The sequence below is a fragment of the Suncus etruscus genome, chromosome 19 (genome assembly GCF_024139225.1).
Source record: "Suncus etruscus isolate mSunEtr1 chromosome 19, mSunEtr1.pri.cur, whole genome shotgun sequence".
Lineage (NCBI taxonomy): Eukaryota > Metazoa > Chordata > Mammalia > Eulipotyphla > Soricidae > Suncus > Suncus etruscus.
In genome coordinates, this window is record NC_064866.1 from 17,023,085 (window position 1) to 17,039,146 (window position 16,062).

A 16,062-nucleotide genomic window follows, 5' to 3' on the forward strand; every position below is an offset into this window, starting at 1 on the left:
TTTGTATCTTAATTATTTTCTGTTGGTCTTGTTTCCCTATTGACTTTCATCTGAGTTTTTCCTCTCACTCTGGGGAGGGCCTTTTGTTTGGATCTCAATAAATGGAAGGCAGGAGGGTTTAGGAGACAGCTGCCATCTAGGTTTGTGGTTCTGCATGGTGAAGCTATTGGCTTGTGGGTGAACAGCTTTCAATGTGTGTTTTCTTGCCTGCTATAAACTCCATATCTATGTGGATTACTCATTGCGAGGGTTGGGGGGAATTGCTACCAAACCAGCTTCTCCCATCCTCCCTGGATAAGGGGTATGGGATTTCCCTTTTCCTTCTGGGGACTGTGGGGTAACCAAACCTCAACCCAACTCCCAAAGAACATCTCATTACATAGGACCACTCCGGGAAATACTTAGGACTTACACATGATATCATATATGGTGCAAGATATAGATAAGCGTTTTTCATATGCAGTACAAGTTCCTTACGTATTTCATATGCAGTACAAGTTCCTTACGTACTGTATTACCACTTTAGCTCCATAACGTCTTTTCTTAGCCAATGTTACTTATCATCTCTTCAAACTCTAATTTTCTATAATTCTACTGTTTAAACACCTAATATGTAGTGTGATTTTACTACATTATTTTAAATTTTCCATAATAAAATGCTATGCTTGAGCATGAAATTTGACTAAATTTAACAATATATTTGAATTAAGGGTTATGATTATGTATCATTACAGATTGATTCTTACTTGATAATGAGGATTATAATATTGACCATTGACCATAAATCGGGTTGTTTTCTTCTTTGGTCTGGTTTATTTTATAGTACTGTAGATTGAACCAAGGGCCTCAAACTTACAATGTACATACATTTGCAACCCAAGTTCCTACACCGTTACTTGTAAGACCTAATGAGAATTGATTTCCCAATAATTATTTTCGATATTGAATCCAAATTTTTCCATAATAATATATAGCTCTAACATTTTCTCAACCTTTGAATTTTACTTAAAAATTTAGATGTATTTTTCTCACAGAAGTCAATTTATACATAGTTCCAAGAAACTGAAGCAGACAGACAGAATGGCTGTTGTGTATTCTTCTTGACTCTAAAGAAAAATTCTCACACAGAAGCCCTGAGAAGAGCTTGTCTGCTTCACTTCTCTCCCTGACCGACCATTTCCTACAGTCAATGAGCCACACCACAACACATAAAAACACCATCATACTGGAAAACTCACAATGGGAAAGAAACAAATAGTGAACAATGACTACAGTAGTTCTGAAGTTTCAGATAGTATCAGCTACCTATATAGCCTCTCTAATAAGTACTTTATAGAGGATATGTAAAGGATGTCCACACAATTCAAATACACCATGAAACAGTCAGCCAGAAAGACTCAAGAAGATATGAAAATAAAATTAATAAAACTTCAAACAGAAATTACATAAATAAATATCTTAGTAGAGTAGATGAAATGAAAAACTCACTGGACGATATCAGCAACAGAGTAACAACAGAGTAACAGAATCAGTGAGCTTGAAAATAAAATTCATAAAATCTTCAGACAAGAGCAGAAGATTGACTTGGGTCTTGTAATAAATGAAGAGATGACAAGAGAAATTTGGAATGAAGTCAAGAGGAACAACATAAGAGATATTGGCATCCCAGAGGGTCAATCAAAAACCCCTATGAAGAAGCAAAGTCTAAGTAATCATTGCTGAGAAGTTCTCAGAACTAGACAATGTGTACATATCCACATACTGAATGTCCAAAGCATACCAAGTAAATGAGAAACAAAAATAATCTAGGACAATTTTATCATAATTATAAAAATTACAAAAACCAACATCTCTAATTCCAGACATCTGACTGAGACTACTGCAACTGAGCAGAACTTCTGGAAACATAATGAAAGACTCTATCCTAGTCTTAATCCTAGGAGCGGTGCAAAAACCAAGACCACCAATGACAGAAGACTGATTAAAACAAGTGATGGAACAGAACTTCTGAAACTGTAAAGATAGAAATATTTTTGACTATCTTCTCAGGCCATGGCACACTAAAAATCAAAGTAAATTATAAACAGAAATAAATAAATAACTTTACATCTGGACATTTAACAGCTCACTATTGAACAATCAGTAGGTTAGAGAGAAGAAAAAATAAATAGAAAAAAACTAATGAGCATGAGGACACAGCTATCAGATTTTGTGGAGAAAAAAGTGGGTTTAAGAAAAAAGAACATAGTTTTGCAGCTTTGCAAGCTTTCATCAGAAAGGAAAAAAAGAAACACATAAACAACTTGCCTCCACAATTTAAGAAATTGAAAAACAGGGGCTTTAGGAGTGGCAAGTGGTAGGGTATTTGTCTTGCATGTGCTAGCCTAGGACTGCCTGGGGTTTGACACCCCAGAATCCCATATGGTCCACCAAGCCAAGAGCTATTTCTGAGCTCATAGCCAGGTGTAACCCAAGAAAGAAAGAAAGAAAGAAAGAAAGAAAGAAAGAAAGAAGAAAGAAAGAAAGAGAGAAAGAAAGAAAGAAAGAAAAAGAAAGAAAGAAAGAAAATGAAAGAGAGAACGAGAGAAGGAAAGAAATAAATAAAGAAAGAAAAAAACAGACAGAGAGAGAAAAAGAAAGAAACAAAGAAAGAAGAAAGAAAGAAAGAAAGAGAAAGAAAGAAAGAAAAAGAAAGAAAGAAAGAAAATGAAAGAAAGAAAGAAAGAAAGAAAGAAAGAAAGAAGAAGGAAGGAAGGAGAGGAAGGAAGGAAGGAAGGAAGGAAGGAAGGAAGGAAGGGAGGAAGGAGGAAGGAAGTAAGAAGTAAGGAAGAAAGAAAGAAGAGAGAAAGACAGAAAAAGAAAGAAAGAAAGAAAGAAAGAAGGAAGGAAAGAAAGAAAGAAAGAAAGAAGGAAGGAAGGAAGGAAGGAAGGAAGGAAGGAAGGAAGGAAGAAGAAAGAAAGAAGAAAGAAAGAAGAAAGAAAAAGAGGAAGAAAGAAGAAAGAAAGAAGAGGAAGGAAGAAGGAAGGAAGAAAAAGAAAAAAGAAAGAAGGAAGGAAGGAAAGGAAGGAAGATGAAGAAAAAGAAAGAAGAAAGAAAGAAAAAAGAAAAAGAGAAAAAAGAAGAAAGAAGAAGGAAAGAAAGAAAGAGGAGAAAGAAAGAAAGAAGAAGAAAGAAGAAAAGAAAGAAGAAGAAAGAAGAGAAAAGAGAAAGAAAGAAAAGAAAGAAAGAGAAAGAAAAGAAGAAGAAAGAAAGAAAAAGAGAAAGAAAGAAGAAGAAGAGAAGAAAGAAAGAAGAAAGAAAGAAAAAAAAAAAAAAAAAAAAAAAAAAAAAAAGAAAGAAAGAAAGGAAAGGGGGAAAGAAAAAGTAAGAGGGAGAGAAAGAAAGAGAAAGAAAGAAAGAAAGAAAGAAGAAAGAAAGAAAGAAAGAAAGAAAGAAAAAGAAAAGAAAGAAAGAAAGAAAAAAGGAAGGAAGCAAGGAAGAAAGAAAATGGAAGGAAGGAAGGAAGGAAGGGAGAGAGAGAGAGAAAAAGAAAGAAGAGAGAAACAGAGAAAAAAGAGAGAAAGGGAGAAAAATAAAGAAGAGAGAAAGAGAAAGAGAAAGAAAGAAGAGAAAGAGAGAAAGAGAGAAAGAGAAGAGAAAAAAGAGAAAGAGAGAGAAGAGAGAGAAAGAAAGAAAAGAAAGAAGGAAGGAAGAAAGAAGGAAGAAGGAAAGAAAGAAGGAGGAAGAAAGAAGGAAGGAAGGAAGAAGGAAAGAAGGAAGAAAGAAAAAGAAAGAAGGAAGGAAGGAAAGATGAAAGAAAGAGAAAGAAAGAAAGAAAGAAGAAAGAAAGAAAAATAAGAAAAAGAAAGAAGAAAGAAAGAAAGAAAGAAAGAAAGAAAGAAAGAGAGAGAAAGAAAGAAAGAGAGAGAGAAAGAGAGAGAGAAGTAACTGAAAAACAACAAACAAATGGACAAGAAAGCAGCCAGGAGTATGAAAATAATACAATTTATAGCAGAAATTAACAAACTGGAAACCGAAAAAAAAATAATCCAAATGACCAATGAGATAAAAAAAATTCTTTGAAAAAATAAATGATTGATCAATCATTAGCAAGACTCACAAGGAGAGAGAAATAGACCTAATAATCCTAATCAGAAATAAAAGGATGGGGTTGTAGCAATCACACAGTGTAAGGACTTGCAGGAGGCTAACCCAGGACAGACCTTGGTTTGACCCCTGGTGTCCCAAATTGTCCCCTAAGACAGGATCGATTTCTGAGCACATAGCCAGGAGTAAACCCTGAGTGTCACCATGTGTACTCCAAAAACCAACCAACCAACTAAACAAACAAACAAATAAATAAAAGGATAAGTTACAAGAGATACTACAGAAATTGAAAGGATAACCATAGATTACTTTGAAACTATTATGAAACTATTACTTTGAAACTAAGCCACAATGAAAAAGATCCTAGAATAAATGGGCAAATTTGGACTCCTAAAACTTTCCAAGGTTGAACTAAGATAATTTGGAATACCTAAACTGAATTATCACTAATACCTAAACTGAATTATCACTATTGAGAAAATTTGAAATGGATATAAAAAGTCTTCCCCAAAACAAAAACCCAATTCAAGATGGGTTGTCTAGTGAATTATTTCAGACCTACTGCCAATTTTTTTCAAGCTTTTAGGAAATTAATGAAACAAAAACACTCCCAAAAAATTTCTATGAAGATAATATCATGCGTTACAAATGCCAGAAAAAGACACAGGAGAATTATATGCTGATATGATGAATACAGGTACAAAGATCTCAAGAAAATATTAACAAATGGCATTCAATAACTCATCAAAAAGTTCACACACCATATTTAAGTAGATTCTTCCTAAGATGCAGGACGGTTTAACATACTCATGTCAAATAACAAAACAATATATTAAAAAATCAAAATGTATACGATAAAATCTATATTATTATATGAATAGAATAAATTTGACAATATCTAGCACCATTTCTGTTAAAAAAAAACTCTCATCAAAATGAAAATTTATAGGGCCCGGAGAGATAGCACAGCGGCGTTTGCCTTGCAAGCAGCCGATCTTGACCAAAGGTGGTTGGTTCGAATCCCGGTGTCCCATGTGGTCCCCCGTGCCTGCCAGGAGCTATTTCTGAGCAGACAGTCAGGAGTAACCCCTGATCACCGCTGGGTGTGGCCCAAAAACCAAAAAAAAAAAAAATGAAAATTTATAAATAAAGGAACTTTCTTCATTATAGTCAAAACTATTTACCATAAGATCACAGGAAACATTATATTCAATGTGAAAATAGTAAAGACTTTCCTCTAATATCTTGCACAAGACATGTCTGTCCACTCTTACCACATATATTCAACATTCAGTATAGTATTGAAAGTACTTACTATAGCAATTCAGGAAAAAAAAGATATTAAGGTCATTTATAGAGGAAAGAAAGAAGTCAAGATCACACTGTTGTGGATGACATGACACATTTTAAAAATACTAATATCTACAAAAATGAGACTTTCTAGAGACAATGTGTGTTTATAGTATAGTAGTAGGCTACAAATTCATACACAAAAATCCATGGTCTTTTTGGACAAATAATGAATGAGAAGAAATATATTTTTTTAAAAAAATCACATTCATAATTGTGACATTGAAAATAAAGTACCTGAAAAACTTAATTAATTAGGATAAAAACCTATAAAAATAAAAACTACAAAACTCTGCTTCAAAAAATAAATAAAATAAAAGTACAATCCCTGCTCGCGAAGATTAACATCAATAAACTATCAATACTCCACAAAACACTGTATAGATATAATGCAATTTCTATAAGCTTATCCATGATATGTTTTATTTACTTATTTATTTTTTGGGGGGCCACACCCAGTGGTGCTCAGGGGTTACTCCTGGCTATCTGCTCAGAAATAGCTCCTGGCAGGCACGGGGTTACCATATGGGACGCCAGGATTGGAACCAACCACCTTAGGTCCTGGATCAGCTGCTTGCAAGGCAAATGCCGCTGTGCTATCTCTCCGGCCCCAATTCACAGAGGAAAACAAGAGAGTTACTAGTAGTAGACACATAAAAAAGAGCTCAGCATAATTTATGAGGGAAAATCAAGACGAGATAACACCAGCGAGAATGGCACATATCATAAGTGGTAGGAAAAATCCAGGCTGGTAGGGATGTGGTGACAAAGGAATACACTGCTGGTGGGAATAGTGTTGAAGTATCAGGACTAAATCTCTGATTTCAGTAACTTTGTACACCATTATTATTTAATTGAGGAAAAAATTTTAAGAACAGAAAAAACAACTAAAAGAGATGCAGGTGTCTTTTAGGAATATAGTTATATATGTTTTATATATATATAAAGTTTTTATATATGTTTTATATATGTATATAAAGTTTTATATATGTTTTATATATGTATTTATAGATGTGAGAGTTGTAAGATAGAGGATTGTGACTTCAGGAGTATCCACAAGAAACAACTTCAAGTTCTACTTTGTTGAAGCATGTTACCCTCTCAAATAAGTCAGGGGGAGATTTTCATGTTTCATTGGTTATAGGCATAAAAGTTAATTGGTTATTTAGATAAGAATCCTAATGTAAAATAATAAAGTTGGATCTTAAAGTATAAAAGTGGCATTATATGTGCAACAAATAGTTTATTTAAGCTTTGGGGGAGGTATTCTTGTCCTCCTGGAAGTGTTTGGAGGACCATATATGAAATTGGGAATAAAACTGCGATTGGCCAAATGCATGGCAAGCATCTTTACTCCTTTGCTATTTCCCTAGCTCTAATTAATATTTTTCAGCTTTTCAATTGTAAAATAGTGCTAAATTCTAGAAAATGGAAAGACAGTACAGAGAGTTGCCATATATTTCACACCTATTTTGCATTCTTATAACATCTTACACAAATAGAATACATATATACAAATAACTAACTAGTCTAGAATCACAATAATTACTAATTAAAATGCATGCTTTATTCAGATTTCCCTAGGCAATTTTTTTTAGTTTTTTATTGGTGCTATAATTTGAATCCCAGGACTCCTATGCTCTTCACGCAAGACAAGTGGTCTGTCACTGAGTATCATTTAGACTATATTTCCTTGGTTTTACTTAACATATTTAATTTGCAGAAATCCATCTTGTATTCCATAGTAATTGGCATGTCTCTCCAGAATCCTCTTGGCTCTGGTAGTTTCTCAGATTTCCTTTTATTTTTTATTATTGTAACAGCATAGAAGAGTACTGGTAAGGTACTTTAGAGAAATCCTTTAATTGGGATTTATCAGATCTTACACTGTAGCTATACTGGGTTAAGAATTTGGAAGGAAAATCACAGACATTAAGTTTCATTTTCACTAGATCATTTCAAGAGTCTATGCTGTTAGCATAATTTCACTTTGTGGGGGCATCACAAGTGGTGCTGGAGGGAGTGAAAGCCCCTCTTGGCAATATTTAATCATCTGGCCAGTTAATTTTCTGCCATAATCCAATACCACAGTGCTTCTCAGACCTTGCCTTCTGTGGACCATTATAAGTCTTAGGCTTGCTCAGAAGGCTAAATGGTTCCAGGGCTTGAACTAATGATGGGAATATTAAAGTCATACACTCTAACAGGTGTACACATAACATCGTTTTTAATATTAAAACCCATCATTTGAAAAACATCATTTTAGCCATCTTCCTTTATTGTAAAGTTCTTTTCTTAAGTTCTGTTCTCTTCCTGTACATTTTTTATTGGAGACACTATGAGAAACAGACACTTCAGATTTAGAAAACTGAAATATCAATAGTTGTAGAGATTGTTGAAACACGGAGAAGTTCATAAAAGACGTAGGGTTCTGGTGGTGGGGGGTTATCTCACTGGTCACAAATTTATGCTTTGCACAAGGAGGAACTTCTCAATTGTAAAATAGTGCTAAATTCTAGAAAAGGGAAAGACAGTACAGAGAGTTGCCATATATTTCACACCTATGTTGCATTCTTATAACATCTTACACAAATAGAATACATATATACAAATAACTAGTCTAGAATCACAATAATTACTAATTAAAAGGCATGCTTTATTCAGATTTCCCTAGGCAATTTTTTTAGTTTTTTATTGGTGTTATAATTTGAATCCCAGGACTCCTCTGCTCTTCATGTAAGACAAGTGGTCTGTCACTGAGTATCATTTAGACTATATTTCCTTGGTTTTACTTAAAATATTTAATTTGCAGAAATCCAGTTCTAACTGGTACTGCCTGGTCATCTCAGCAAAATAAAGTATATCCCTGGAGCCCCATGGCCGTTCAACCAGAGCATTGAAGCTTCTGCTGACCCATTTTACTGAATATCACTGGGTTATCCTGTTCACCGGGAACATTACTTGGGATCTCTTCCTTAGTAATATAAATAAATAAATAAATAAATAAATAAATAAATAAATAAATAAATAATAAATGAAATGAGGCTTGGTTTATTTTTAAAAATAGAGGTAAACTTGGGGCCGGAGAGATAGAATGGAGGTAAGGCATTTGTCTTTCATGCAGGAGGTCATCGGTTCAAATCCCGGCATCCCATATGGTCCCCCATGCCTGCCAGGAGCAATTTCTGAGCCTGGAGCCAGAAATAACCCCTGAGCACTGCCGGGTGTGACCCAAAAAAAAAACACACACACACAAAAAATAGAGGTAAATTTATAAGACCGAGGAAACTGAGGATGGAAATTACACTCTCTTTAAAAGCCAAGTCTTTGTATACTATCATTTGGAACTATTGTGCTCAAGATCTTTGTTCTATCAATGTATTTAATTGTACAATTATTTCTTAGTATTATTATGAATTCTTAGATATTTACTTTTATTCTTTGGGTTATTGTCTTATTTTTGTGTGTATCATTCAACTCTGGATGCTACAGCCAAACAACATTTGCTGAGTGGCTTAAAATATAAATTAATGTTTAATTTTCTTAGTTCTCTAGACTGAGAAACCCAAGATCCAAACATTATCTCATTAACCTCCTTAGTGAAAAACTTCTTTAAGACTTATAAATGGCCACATTAATGCTAAATTGAGAGACTAGGGCAGGTGAGAGAGACAATATTATATGCAATTAATCGCTATAACTTGTAGATATTCTCAACTAATGGAAGAAAATGTAATTTGATAAACTATCTCTTGTATATATACATATCTATAAATGTCTCAATTTATACCCACTGGTAGCTATATTACACTAAACTAAACTCATACAGATTGGTCCAACATTTATCCATTGTCACATTAATTATTTTAACTATCTATCTTTGTGTTTTGTAACTTCCTATTCCAATAGTGAGAAACCTAATGCCAAGTATCCACCATCAATTTACTTAATTGTCAGTTTCAATGCACATGACACAAAGCACCAGCTTGTTAATCCATAAAAACCCTGTGGGAAATAACTTTATCAACTATTCTATGATGCTTTTGTAGTTATATTTTTATCTTTAGTTTTAAGATATTGTAATTTCCATGTATAGGAAAATTTCATGACTTCATCTCTCCTGATGGCTGCATAATATTCCATTGTTTATATGTACCACAGTTTCTTTAGCCATTCGTCAGGTGAAGGGCATCTTAGTTGTTTCCAGAGCCTGGCTATTGTGAATAGTGCTGCAATAAATATAGGTGTCAGGAAGGGGTTTTTGTGTTGTATTCTTGTGTTCTTTGGGTATATCCCGAGGAGTGCAATAGCTGGGTCAAATCCTATACATGGATGTACATGGAATCTATCATGCTGAGTGAAATAAGTTAGAGGGAGAGAGAGACACAGAATAGTTTCACTCATCTATGTGTTTTAAGAAAAATAAAAGTAATTTTTGCAACAATCCTCAGAGACAATGAGAGAAGGGCTGGAACTTCCAGCTCACTTCATGAAGCTCACCACAAAGAGTGGTGAGTGCAGTTATAGAAATTACTACACAGAGAACTACCATAATCATGTGAATGAATGAGGGAACTGGAAAGCCTGTCTGGAGTACAGGTGGGGGTGGGGTGGGATGGAGGGAGATTTGGGACATTGGTGGTGGGAATGTTGCACTGGTGAAGGTGGTGTGCTCTTTACATGACTGAAACCTAATCACAATCATATTTGTAATTAAGATGTTTAAATAAAGGAAAATATTTAAAAATATATAATTTCCAGTAACCTTTCCTCTATTTTTTAAACTTAGGTTACTTAGTTCATTTGTAATATGCATCCTTTTTTACTGAATATTTAGTTGCCATATTCATATTTACTTTTGTCTGACTTATCAGTTTATTTTCTTGAATAATTAAGTAGCATAATGTTATAAATATGTATGAAGCTCCTCAAAACTACAATCTGCTTTCTGTGTCAATAGATTTTCATATCTAAACTTACACCTAAGTGAAATCATATAATACATTTCCTTTTGTGTCAGCCATTTAAAGTATATAGTATTTTTCAAGGCTATCATGTTCTTGAATGAGTCACCATTAATTCATTTCTATGTCTTACTAACATTTCATTATTTGTGTATAAGACATATCATTTATAATTTATTTAATTGATAGATATATGCACAGGAAGATAGTTTCTGAATTAAATGGCAACTCTATTTTTAACCCTTGGAAAAAATGCTAAACTTTGTCAAAGGAGATAAACTGTTTTCATTTCCCAACAGAAATGTAAGTTTCATTTATCCATGTCTGCCTTAATTGTCTATTTTTATTGGTTATTTTTAATATGATCATCAAATGGCATAGCTTATAGGCATTTTGATTTTCAATTTTCTATCAAATAATGGCAGTGTTCACCTTTTCACATGCGTCATGTGTAGACTTTGTTACAACACTCTTTGGAAATTCACTTGGAAAATATCTAGTAGACTATGGTCTCTTTAATTGTATTCAGTCGGAATAAATGAAATGGAAATTGCACCTGGAGTTTGTGCAACAACTCTGTTTAGTGTTTTGCTTTGCTGGAGAGAAGCAAGAAAGCTCAATTGCCTCTTGTATGGTTCTTCTCTGAGTGCAGGAGGAGAGCTATCGCCCTCTAGGGGAGTTTGGGAAAGAACTGGGGTACTTTTGGTTTTCACAGTAATCAGTATGTGCTTGCAGGCATTATGTTTGAGGCCCATTCATTTCATGCACTGTGTGAAAGAGTTATACAATTCCATGTTATCTTAGATGTCAACTGTGTACCTAGTGTACTCAGAGCAGACATTTAAGGAAAACAAAACCAAAGAATTGAAAAAGTAAAGGGCAGAGTTCGAAATCTATAACTGATAAGAGCAAATTTGGAATGAAAATAGTAGTTAACTGAAAACTGGCACTAAGAGGTGATAAATCTTTGCACTAGAGATGTCTTGATTTCAATTAGTGAATCTCTATAAAACAGAGGCCTCATAGGAGGGGGTCCGAGTCTCTTGAGATCATTGAATTCTGTATTTATGCTCCATCTTAATCCTAACATTTGATTGTGTTTGTTTTCAATAATCAATAGAAGCTAACTAACACCCTGCATGTGGTTTTGTGAAAAATGCATGTCTAGTTTGTATGAGGCCCTGGCTTTAGTTCCCAGCATTGTAAAGAGGGAGAATTCAGACACAAGATAATATATTTTTTCAATAAAGTTATGAGGAGGGCAGAACTGGAAAAGGATAAGGAAAATGCTTATTTTACATTGTAGTTATATATCTGTGTTGTTAATACTAATATTTACATTGCAGTTAAAACATTACAACTAATTTTAGTATCACTCAGTATTAACTTGACAGGATCATTAAATAGAATACTTTGTTATTTGGGGGGGGCACATCCGTTGATGCTCAGGGATTACTTCAGGCTATGTGCTCAGAAATCGCTCCTGGCTTGGGGGGACCATGTGGGGCACCGGGGAATCAAACCGCAGTCTGTCCTAGGTTAGCACTTTCAAGGCAGATGCCTTACCTCTAGCGCCACCACCCTGGCCCCTACTTTGTTATTTTTAATATGTACAGCTTATAACTGATTTCAGAGGACATTTAAAATTATTAAATGGAAATGGTCAAATATTTTGAAATAGACTTAAACTGCATAGTGTATTTTTAAGGTTTTTCATATTTCATTAATATATTAAATATTATAAAGCAATCACTGAAATCAATGAAAGCTTTTTCACTTCAATTTGCATTGGTAGAAATGATGACTTCAGTTGCAGTTAAGTGGTACTTTGTCAAAACAACCAAGTCATAATCTGAACAGATTAGCATTTAATTTTCATATATACTTGAAATGTTAGGTTTCCAAAATGCTAAATTAATTTTACTTTTAATGATTGGGGACTAGCTTACATTTTATTACTAACAGCCAATTCAATACATAGTGATTAAACTATGCTGTTGGTTTTCTTTTAAAGCTTCGTAATAAATCAGGCTCCTGGAATTTGTCCCTTATACAGCCATCTTTCCTCGTATCTGGGCTGGAGAAATGACATGTGTCACTAAATGTGATGACTCGCTTTCAGGTCCAGGTTTATGCTTGAAAATGTCTGACAGCTACTGGAGAAGTAACTCAGCAGTGAAACACTTACTTGCTTGTGTTAGACCTGGGTTCGATACCTAGTATTACCAAGAAAGCAATCAATCAAGCAACAAAAACTGACAGCATTCACTCTTCCCCCAGTGAAAAATTGAGGCTCCAGGCAAGAGTTGACCATATTTCTAGAAAGAGCATTTTGTTTGAGTAACCAGAAAAGAGGTCCCATTATAATATGGGTTAAATGCATTTTCTTAGCAGCCTCCCTGATGTCCACATCACAGTCAATTAAACAATTGAACCCTCCCAGAGTAATCATCAACAATGAGATCAGCAGAAAAATCAAAACTTGAGTAACTCCAGACTTCAAAACTAATAGCAGATAATATAATTGTTTTAAGCTGATAGGTTAGAGAGTGTTTAGACCTGAAGAAATAAATTACCAAAATGCTTATATTGAATATTTGCCATGGCATAGTTTGCCAAGGTGTTACAAAGGATAGCTAATGGAGTTGTGCATGTTTGATTCATAGTTTAAAAAATTATTTTGCTGTAGTGACAAATATAATCTAATGTGAACTCTTAAATTATTAAGTAAGCTTTGCAATATTATTGACTAAATGCAGAGTGATGTAGCATATTTCTGACCTTACTCATCTTACCTAATTGAAACTTTGAGCTTATTGATTGCTATTTCAGCCAGCTCCTGGCATCTGCTATTTAATTCTACTTCCCTACATTTGGTTATTTTCGATAGCTCATTGTAACTGCCTTCTAGTTTTTGAGCCAAAGTATGGCACATATTTTCTACCTAAATTTTTAGTAATCATAATCTTGACAATTATATTTTCACTATAATTTAAATAATCCAAAACATAGCACAGAATATTAATAATCCTTAGAAACTTAGAGCAAACATGGAGTTTACTTTTCTCATAAGTAACTCATAAAGAATTTTTAGAACATATTAATTTTCTGGATGGTGTCTATGTTATCATAATCTGGCCTTCAAGATATAATTTCCAATTATTGCAGTAATTTAGGCAAGAAATAAATTTAAATTTGAGTGATTCAAGAAAGACACAAGGATCGTATGGGAGGTTGATTTCCAATTTTTGGAGGAATCTCCATATCGCTTTCCATAAAGGTTGAACTAGACAGCATTCCCACCAGCAGTGGATAAGAGTTCCTTTCTCTCCACATCCCTGCCAACACTGCTTGTTCTCATTCTTTGTGTTGTGTGCCAATCTCTGTGGTGTGAGGTGGAACCTCATAGTTGTTTTGTTTTGCATCTCCCTGATGAATAGTAATGTGGAGCATTTTTCATGTGTCTTTTGGCCATTTCTATTTCTTTTTTTGTCAAAGTGTCTGTTCATTTCTTCTCCCATTCGATCCAGCTATACCACTCCCAGAAATATACCCTAGGAACACAAAAATACAATACAAAAATCCCTTCCTTACACCTATATTCATTGCAGCACTATTTACCATAGCAAGACTCTGGAAACAACCAAGATACCCTTCAACAGATGAATGGCTAAAGAAACTGTGGTACATATACACAATGGAATATTATGCAACTGTCAGGAGATATGAAGTTATGAAATTTTCCTATACATGGATGTACATGGAATCTATTATGCTGAGTGAAATAAGTCAGAGAGAGAGAAAAACACAGAATGGTCTCACTCATCTATGGGTTTTAAGAGAAATGAAAGACATTTTTGCAATAATAATTTTCAGACACAAAAGAGAGAAGGGCTGGAAGTTACAGCTCACCTCATGAAGCTCACCACAAACAGGGATGAGTTTAGCTAGAGAAATAACTATATTGTGACCTATCCTAATATTGAGAATGTATGAGAGAAATAGAAAGCCTGTCTAGAGTACAGGCGGGGTTTGGGTGGGGAGGAGGGAGATTTACAACATTGGTGAAGGGAATGTTGCACTGGTGATGGGTGGTGTTCTTTACATGACTGAAACCCAAACACAATCATGTATGTAATCAAGGTGTTTAAATAAAATATATATAAAAAAGAAAGGCACAAGGTACTGACACAAGGTATTAGCTACTGATGAGAAGAAAAAGGGAATGATCCTGGCATGGAGAAAAAACAGACATTCTAAATGAGGTGTGACATGTTCAGAGCACAGCAGTGGAAGATAAACTGCTGTCTTAAAAGAGTACATAAGAATTTTCCCTATAATTATCCTGGATATATAAAGAGAATTTTAAAGATATTGCTTAAAGGAAACTAGCAAGAAAGTCATATTACAATGCCTTTCTTTTAGGCATATGAATCTAGCAGCAATTGAAAAACAAAGTAGAAGTGGAAAAGATTCATAAAATTATGAGAAATCTTAATTGTGTCTGAAATTTTCATAGCTTTCTCAGCTGCTCCAACGTTTTTTTAAAACATAAACATAAAGCAACTGCAATAAATGACAATAAAATATTTTTCTTTACAAGTTAATAACATTTTGATTAAAAGAACTTTTGAGGCCAGAGCGATAGCAATAGTAAGGATGTTTGTCTTGCACTAGGCCAACCTAGGGATGAATCCAGGTTAATTCCTGGCATCCTATATGGTACTGCGAGCCTGCCAGGTGGGTCTTCTGAGAGCAGAGGCAGGAGAAACAACTGAGTGCCACCTGGTGTACCCCCCCTCAAGAATTTTTTACCCAAAAGTTAATTCCTGCATCATATAATTTTGATGGCTATCATGAGATGATGGCTCATGTATTGTGTTTGTAAGGATAACCTTGAGTATCTGGAATAACTTTATTTATAAGGAATTTTAACAATATTACTGTTCATATATGTGGTATTTTTTCAGTTTCTTATGTTGAACATAAAATGTATATTAAAAAGTTTAAAACTATTACTAATTTCTTGGAATTTTCTTGAATATCTAAGTGTCATAAAACAGATTTATACAATACAAAAATCCCTTCCTTATACCTATATTCATTTCAGCATTATTTACAATAGCCAGAATCTAAAACAACCAAGATGCCCTTGCACAGATGAATGGCTAAAGAAACTGTGGTACATATATACAATGGAATATTATGCAGTTATCAGGAGAGATAAAGACATAAAATTTTCCTATACAAGGATATACATGGAATCTACTATGCTGAGTGAAATAAGTCAGAGGGAGAGAGATAGATGCAGAATAATCTCACTCATATATGGGTTTTAAGAACAATGAAAGACATTCTTGCAATAATTTTCAGAAACAAAAGAGAGGAGGGTTGGAAGTTCTAGCTCATGACATGAAGCTCAACACAAAGAGTGATGCGTGTGGTTATAGAAATAATTACATTGAGAACTATCATAACAGTGAATGAATGAAGGAAGTAGAAAGCCTGTCTAGAGTATAGGTGAGGTTGGGGTCAGGAGGAGATTTGAGACATCGGTGATGGGAATGTTGCACTGGTGAAGAGGGGTGTTCTTTGCATGACTCAAACCCAACCACAATCCAGTTTGAAATCAAGGTGTTTAAATAAAAATATTAATTTAAA